Raw genomic sequence first — 9,096 nt, forward strand, 5'->3', positions numbered from 1 at the left:
GTAAAATTCCAAGTGAGGTAGTAAAATACAAATCCATCGACACTGTTGTGAAAGCAGATAAAGTGGTTAATTATCCAAAAGCTATATTTGCCAGGGATGTCACCGCATGTATTGTAAATGAAATTTGGTGTACTAATTATCATGTTGTGAAATATAAATCAATCCAAGCTTTGCAATTACACATAGCTTGCAGTAAAAAAAAACAAAAAAACAAACAATATCATAGAAACAGCAATCTTAACAGGACCTTTCACAGATGAATATATCTTCATTCCATGCATTCCTATGATTCCACCGGATACATCATTACACTTTAGGAAATTGAACTTTCCAATTTTATTGTCATCTGCAATAACCATCAACAAAGCACAGGGAACAATCTTTACAATTGTGGGCCTTACAGTTACACACTGACTGTTTTTTCACATGGACAATTTATATTACGTATTGAAGAGTCACCAAACCGGAAAATCTCTATATCAGCTAAGAAAATGGAACAACAAAAACTGTGTACCCATGCAAAATGGAAATTTAAACCTATAAGAAACATGCTTTTTCTCATTTTGGAACTTTTTCCATTGCGCCAATTTGAGCCACAGCAACGCGTGGCAGGGTACAGCTAGTATATATATATATATATATATATATATATATATATATATATATATGACTACTTCATTTAATCACATAAATTAATATACGAAAGTAGAAATTTATGCGCAAACCTTAAGTATTTACTTCAACAGTGCTCAATACCTAGGTAGAGCTAGGTAGTAAGTAATAAAATATATATGGCAATTAAGCTACACAGAATATTCCGCGTTTCATCCACGCTAGGATTCATCAGGCTGGTGAATCCTAGCGCGGATGAAACGTGGAATATTCTCTGCAGCTTAATTGTTATATATATATATATATATATATATATATATATATATATATATATATATATATATATTATAACTTACTATATATATATATGTGCGTGTGTGTGTGCGTGTGTGTACATATATGCATATTATTATTTCGCGTATGCACGTATAATGCACTAATGTGATATATTTTATTACATAAATTATCTCTCAATTAGAATTAATGGCTCCTATAAATTCCATCTTAAGTCTTCTTACCAGGTAATCGTTGCTCAGCATTTGGGCTGTTTTTTAGCGTTCTTACACTCCACTTTCTTTCTTTGTCTATAACGTTCACTTTGCTCCAATAAATAAATAACTAGAAGATATGTGCTTCATCGGATGGTGGGATCCTTCTATCGAACAAGTAGATATCTCACTTCTGATGCAATTCCCTATCTATATAAGAGCCAGGTACGTCCAAGGATGGAATACTGTTGCCACATCTGGACAGGATCTGCTAGAAATTACTTGTCCTGCCTTGATATAGTTCAAAATAGACTTCCTAGCCTCGTAGGAGATATCCTTTCTAATCTTCCCTGCAATCTCTATCTCACAGAAGATATGTTGCGAGTTTGTCTCTGCTGTATCGTTATTTTCATGGAAAGTGTTCGACTGAGCTTCAGTCTATGGTTCCCCCCTCGCCAAACTTTCACAAGAAACACTCGTTTAGCTGAAAACACTATCAATAATCCCCCCACTCGTTATCTGTGCCTAAACCTAAACGTAGATTCCATGAACAAAGCTATTTCTTAGACATGCACGCCTGTGGAATTGTCTTCCGTTTTCCTGCTTTCCACCTGACTAAAATATGGTTGTCTTCAAGTCTAACGTAAGCAAGTTCTTGATGAGCCGTTCTACCTGTTAACAAAATTTACTGAATTTCCATTACTAACGATTACTATATTGTCCAATTTCTACTGTACACTCTTTAAAACTTATCCTCGTGTGGCCTCTCGGCCTTGATATGTGGTGATGCCTATGTAAAAAAAAAAACAGCTAAAAAAGATGAGTCATCGAAATTGCCCAGAAAGGGCATAGAAACAAATACAAAACAGAATGTGATAGGAAGGGAGTGATGATCGATACAAAGGATTCGTTAATGTAGGGATTTTTTTTCTTTAGTGAAATAAAATGAAATGTTATATATTGCATACGTTTCTTAGAATAAAACACACACAATGTATCATACATTTTCTGTTCAACAGAGATATTACGCAGATAATAACATAAACAATGAAGATGAAATACCGAGTAGACGTCTATCAAAGTAAAGTGTAGTAATGTATTCTTTTTCATCTTGTAAATTTAAAACCATTTTATTCACTTAAAAGGACACGAGAAGACATTAAGGACACGTTTGTTTGTCAGACGGACACTTGTACTTATCCAAGTGATACAGCCTAACAAAAAAAAAGTCACATAATTATCTGCTATTTAAAAATGAACGCTTAACCGAATTTTGGAAGGTAGTTGCTTTACGGTGACGTCAACCAGACACTTAAAAACGGAAACACGTACAACGTCGGTACATACCGTGTTCACTTTAATAAAAGTGGCTTGAGTACCAATGATCATGCTGAGGCATTAAATGTAACAAACTAATAGTTACCCTGGTGGCTTTAAACCATCTTCTGTCGAATAAAAAATTGCCTAAGGAAATTTGTTTTAATACCTGAATATATATAAATTTAACGGTTAAGAGTTATACACGAAGTATAATATTTACTGATACTATAGAGGACACGTTCATTTTCATCATGAAGCGCAAAAGAAATACCTGATATAAATCTATGGAAGCTATCCCAATCAGCCATAGAGTATCGATATACTGTACGATGGAGAGGTACCTCTGGCAAATAAAGAATGTGATATTATATTTTAATACATAAATTATCTGTAAATTAGAATTAATGGCTCCTGTACTGTGCTAAACTTTTGTTACATTTTGTTTTTATTTTACATAGGACAACCAGGTGGTCGGAAGATCTCAGTTGGGACAGAATGGAGAAAAAGATCTAGGAGACTTGCATACAAACCGTCAGGGTCGGGCACACGGGTGTGTTCGTCATTTTATTTTTACGGTGAGTCGACAATGCATTGTGGTTACGTTGTCGGCAGCCCTGTAATTTTTGCTTCTCTTGATTTGTCCCTCAGTCCTCGTTTTGAATAAGTGATATTTCTGACGAATAGAGAAGAAAATGTTGTACTAGCTGGACAGAATCTTTGCATGGGTAATCGTTATGCTATCGGAAATATTCTATATCTTCATGGACATGTCAATAATAAGGATGCTGGAGATAAACGTGTTAACTGAATTGACGTTATCCACCTGATAGTCAGGGTCCCGACCCTTGGATTAACTCCTAAGGAGGTCGTCCTATCAGCAGGTGTAAATGGAGTTGCTGCATTTCCAATTAGTGAATGGATTCGGGACCAGGCCGTAGTTTCTGGTGAGGGTTTCTTGATGCCATATTAGTGGATAATGTTACGGCATTACCTTATCATGGTCTGAAAAAAATTTATTCGTCTCTTTTGCTCCCTCTCTGTCCTGCTCTAACCAACTTTTCCGACCATATCTCCATGGCCAATCATAAAATGCCCAAAACACAATGCAAGTTTAAACCCAAAACTTCAGTTTCTAATGTAGATTCACCCCAATACCAGGTCCCCTAACCAACATCAAAGGACTACGTTTCAACCTTCCAGAGGTTTAAATCCAATTACAGGAGACCCGTGCGAAACCGATATTAGACCGACTGTTTCCTTAGATGAATTCGGGATTAAAGTATACTCTTACTTTAGATCAAAATCCGACCCCCAAGTTCACCATGGGCATGAAATATCGCCTACATTAGAGATGGCTTTCCATATGGTATAGACATCTCCAGAGAAGATCCGAATTTGCCCTATATGTTCTTTCGAGTAGCACTTGCTCACGGCACCGTGTTCATATTTCCCCATTATCGCCCCCACAAGAGCGGAGTTACTATTTTAAGAGCATCTCTGAGAAAATTGACCACATCCAGTCTTCCGATCCTTCTACTGACATTCACATTTGTGGCAACCTAAAAATTCAGAATGTTGAATGGCTAGTTCACTCAAACAAAACGGATGTTAGGGGGAGTTTCTGTTCTGATTTCTCAATTGCTTCCGAGGGCGTGCAATAAGTAATGCCCCTGATCCACTTCCAGTTGTCTGATCTAGCTGAAATTTTGCATATGCAATGATTTATATCTCTACGGGTTATGTGGCAAATTACAGCTCTGAACAAATTGCGGTTTCTGTTTTACAGGTGTTTGACTGAGTCAGGTGTGAAATGGAGCCTGTTGAATGTCGAGCAGTGATCCTGTTTTTGTATTTGAAAGGACGCACACCACCGGAGACTTTTGATGAAATGAAAGAAACTTATAGTGATAATGCCCCATCATATGACCTTGTAAAATGCTGGCATCGTGAATTCAAACATGGCTGTAAGTCTGTGGAAACAGCTCCCAGACCTGGTTGCCCCCTTCTGCAATTGATGAGGCACCTGTCCGTCAAGTTGAGACTGCCATTTTGGAAGATCGGCGCATTACTATTCGCCAAATGGCCCAAGATGTCAAGATTAGTACAGGGTCTGTGGAAACTATCATTCATGGCCATTTGCATATGCATAAGGTCTCTTCCAGAGGGATTCCCAGGTTACAGCATTCCAGAAGCGAGAACGTGTCGAGTGCTCGACGATGAATTTGGACATGTGCCAAGAAGATGAGTCGAAGATTTTCAAAAGACAGATTACACAGGATGAAACCTGGGTCCATCACTATGATCCAGAGGCAAAAGCCGAGTCAATGTAGTGGACGCACTTGGACTCACCACATCCAAAGAAGGCAAGGGTGCAGTCCTTCGCTGGCAAGGTCATGCTCACAGTCTTCTGAGACCAGGACTTTCACCTCTTCCCAGCCATGAAGTTGTTTTTGAAAGGAAAGCGTTTCCCCAGATGCTGCTGCCTTGATTTCTGAAGTCACGTCGTAGTTGGAGGAGCAACCTGGGGGTGTTCTACAAAAACGGTCTCTAGAGCTGCATCAAACGATGGGAGAAATGCATAACTCTGGGTGGTTCCTATGTAGAGAAAGACTAATAGCTGTGCCTAGTTTCGTTGCTCTACTACTATGGAAAGTGGGCCAGGGGCATTACTTATTGCACGCCCCTCGTATGACCTAACTCAGATTATTCACAGAATCCATCCGTGTGCCCGACCCTGACCGTCTGTATGCACGTCTCTAAAACCGTTTTCTTGCATCTTACCCAGAGCTATACTCCTCCTCCATTCTGTCCCCTCTGATATCTTGCGACCACATCGCTGTCCAAATTAAAATAAAAACAAACGCCACATATAAGACGTTAGTCAATGTAGGGGCAACCCTTCATACCAATTGTCACTATCCAGCTCCCCTACTCCCCGGGGAGTTGGTCCCCATCTCCCTTCACTCCTCACATTAAAAATCGGCCTTGTGCCTAATTTGCTTGGTGGGGGAGCAAATAAATACCCTTTTCTTGGCCTTTTGGCCAAGATCAAAGTGTAGTATCTGTTCTTACTACATGCTGTACTTATGTTTGTAACTTTTTGATATAAAGTGGGTGATCATTTTTCTGTATTAATTTAATGTAAAAGGATAACCCACTTTACAAACACTCAGTCGTAAAGCCATTCAAGTCATTCTCCAGATCATTCGTTGTTTTTGAAGGATTCCAGTTATTGTTAAACATTCAAGTCATTCTTAAGGTCATTCAATTCATCCTTAAGTTCATTAAAGTCATTCTAAGTCATTTACTTTTTATTTAAGCCATTTCAGCCCATTTTTCGGTCATTTCAGTTTATCTTTAAGAAGTTCATCTCAATCCTACATCCACGCATTCATTACACGAGAGAACGCGACTAATGGCTATCGGCCTTGTTTTTTCAAACCGCTTACTGTAGATTCTAGTGTCTTTCGTTAATTGATATATACACATATGATGTTTTAAAAAAATAAACGAAAAATATTCTTTTTTTTTTGTTTATCTTTATTTACTTAATTTCTTCCTTTTTTTGTTCAAACATTTTAATATTTTAATATAAAATATTAATGTAAACATCTTGGATTCCAGACTGTTTTGTGTATACGTTTCTCTGTATGTCCACGTGTCTTTTCTTTTCTTCTCCCACACAAATGCACACTCCTATATACATATATGATGATGATGATGATTGCAACGTCTTGTCAGACGAGTGCCACTCTCTCAGGCATGAGCCCAAAATGACTTCCATCGCCAAAAAAATTACTTCCCTCGCCAAAAAAATGACTTCCATCGCCAAAAAAATGACTTCCATCGCCACAGGACCATTTTTATAGACAAATGTCTGAGGGAGTATCTATACACAGATGATGTTACAGAGTCTTAGCTTTGTACGACAGCTAAGTCTCTCTCTCTCGGTTCAAAATGTTGATATCCAGCAACAAGCAAGAGCAAGATAGCCAGCAACAAGTTAAACTGCAGACCAGCTAAATACGGGTACCGGTCTCCCACTTTATGGTTTTTTAAATCAGAGATTTGCTTCTCCTAGAAAAATTGCCTTCACCGCGGATTACAGGAGCCCTGTCCACCCGCGCACACACATACATACACACAAACACACACGATGCTAGTTGACCATTGACCCCGAAAAAGGGTTCACTCGCCCTTTGAAAAGTCTTGTTTTTAATCCTTCAGGGAGACTAGCCGCCCTCCTCACCAAACAAGTCTGGTGGGGGAACCAGTTTAGTCGCCGGTGACCCGACCATGAGGCAGGTAGTACTGGGTTACATGATACCAGTAGCATATGCCATGACCTGACATATATGTACAGATATATACTTATGCATACATACATGCATACATACATACATACATACATACATGCATACATACATACATAAAATGGCAGATGTAGGGGAAAAGCATTGCTTTGAAATTAGAAGCCATCACAAAAATTGGACACTCGATATACCGGTTAGAGAAATCAGAGATTAATAAATTTTAATGTTGGAAATAAAACTGAAAGGAGTTAAATAATAATAATAATAATAATAATAATAATAATAATAATAATAATAATAATAATAATAATAATAATAATACAATATAACGAATAAGCGTTACAGAGAATGAAGAACACCGAAACTGCATATTTACAAGTTCTACACCCCCGTCATGCATCCCCCCCATTGTTTCATCATCGATCCTCCCTCCCCCCCAAAAAAAATTATACCAAAGGGCCGAGAAGGCTCAATAAGGACTGAAAGACCGAGAAGCGAGCGCCAACCAGATCTCGGCTGGACAAGCGCAAAGAGAACTGGGACCTTGGGGAGGCTGACTGCCACTCAAATTCCAGTATAAACCAATGGCCACTTCCAGCGAGAAATCAATGGTAAGCGGCTGTTGCGATGATGCAAATGAATTTGCAAATGCTATCGAAGGAGGTGGAGAGAGCTGGACGTCTGGGGAGACTTGTTGTCACTCAGCTTCCAGAGAATACCACAGGTTTCCAATCAGATCGTTTGTTGACTTGTGTGAAAGCTCCATGTGAGCCAATAATAATAAACTTAATCCCGTATATCTTCAGAGATGGGTACTGTAATATATAGGGTATGTGTTACATGATAAGGGCTGTCCCCTTTTCATGTAAGTATAAAAATAAAGAGATTTAGTTAAAATGAAGATGATATAGCACAGGCAAAATTCGAACCTCGTAATTTAGGTTTAGAAATAGATTACGTGTGAGAATTTGAAAAAGGAATGTAAAACAAACGATTTGTTTAGAATAGAGATAAAATAGTTTCAAGAAAAGAATGTGCACTGTCAATTTTGCTATGAAAATTCAATTGAAAGAATGCAGCTACAAGATAATTTAATAAACATGTTTTTAACATATTGGAAATATAGGTTACTGAGTATAGGTTAAAGTTCCTTTTGTAAAAAAAGGAAAAGTTTTGGACACGCATGTCCAGAACACGTGAAAGAAGACGCATGTTTTAACATGTGTATGACGTCATGGAAAAATGGGAAGTTCTTGATATAGATAGAAAAACTTTAGAGTTTAGCAGACAGGAGCAGGGGGAGAGGCGGAGAGAGAGTCTGAGGATTCGAACGTCTAGAAGTGAGACGGTCACTTGTGAAACTTAGAATGAAGCTTTGAATTCTTGATGATGAAAACCACGGCTGGTCGTGAGAAGAAATAAACCCATCATGTGTTATTATAAAACGTCGTCTTTGTGTTATGATTCTTCCAAAAGGTAAAGTGAATTGTTATTATATGTCTATATATCTGTGTTATAAAATGTCTTTTCATACACGTCTCGACATCTCATATCTACACTGTCTGAACACTGTCTCCTCACTCAAAGAGTTTTCCATCAACACATCTAAGTAATGACCATTTTTTTTTATATATATGAATCTTCATAACAGAAACAACGACATTCTTATGAAACGAAAAATCTCTCTAACAACATCCCTCTCTCTCTAAGACTCTCTAAAACTCTCTTAATAAAACTCTCTCAATGAAACCCCTATATAACAGTGTGCATTTGTGTGTGCGCATAAATGCGCACGCGAAATGGAGTTAAATACCCTTTGTGCATCTGGTGCAATATATTATGTAAACTACATTGGGACTGTCGCAGGTGAGGAGGGGAGGTTTGATTTGAATTTTGTAAATATAATTATCCACTGACACGTATAAACAATATATATGCCGCTCCCTTATATGGAGGTACCGAATTGGTTAAAGGGGGAATTTTATACCGCGGATAAAATTATGACACACACGCACACACACACACACGCGCGCGCACACACACACACACGCGCGCACACACACATATATATCCATTATTCTCATCATATATATATATATATGATAAGAATAATGGAAATACTATTCCCACAAAATAAAGAACTAAGAAAGAACGAAGAGCGTGATGTGTTCATCAACGTTTTGTCTTTATTTCATCCAGAAGAAGTCTTGAAATAAAGACTAAACATTTATGAACACATAACTCGGTTTCTTCCTTTTCATTTCTCTCTCTCTCTCTCTCTCTCTACATATATAGGGAATAGAACGCCCCTCTCTCTACATATATAGGGAATAGAATGTTCAACACGTCAAAAGCAATTTATA

General features: G+C 37.9%; 1 pseudogene; it reads left to right on the forward strand.

Annotated features, from left to right (window-relative positions):
- Nucleotides 1-5,441: 5,441 nt before the first annotated feature.
- On the forward strand, nucleotides 5,442-5,583 carry LOC145284173 (U2 spliceosomal RNA; annotated as a pseudogene).
- Nucleotides 5,584-9,096: the final 3,513 nt, after the last annotated feature.

Source organism: Euprymna scolopes, chromosome 8, assembly GCF_053919585.1.
Source record: "Euprymna scolopes isolate OS-2025 chromosome 8, ASM5391958v1, whole genome shotgun sequence".
Lineage (NCBI taxonomy): Eukaryota > Metazoa > Mollusca > Cephalopoda > Sepiida > Sepiolidae > Euprymna > Euprymna scolopes.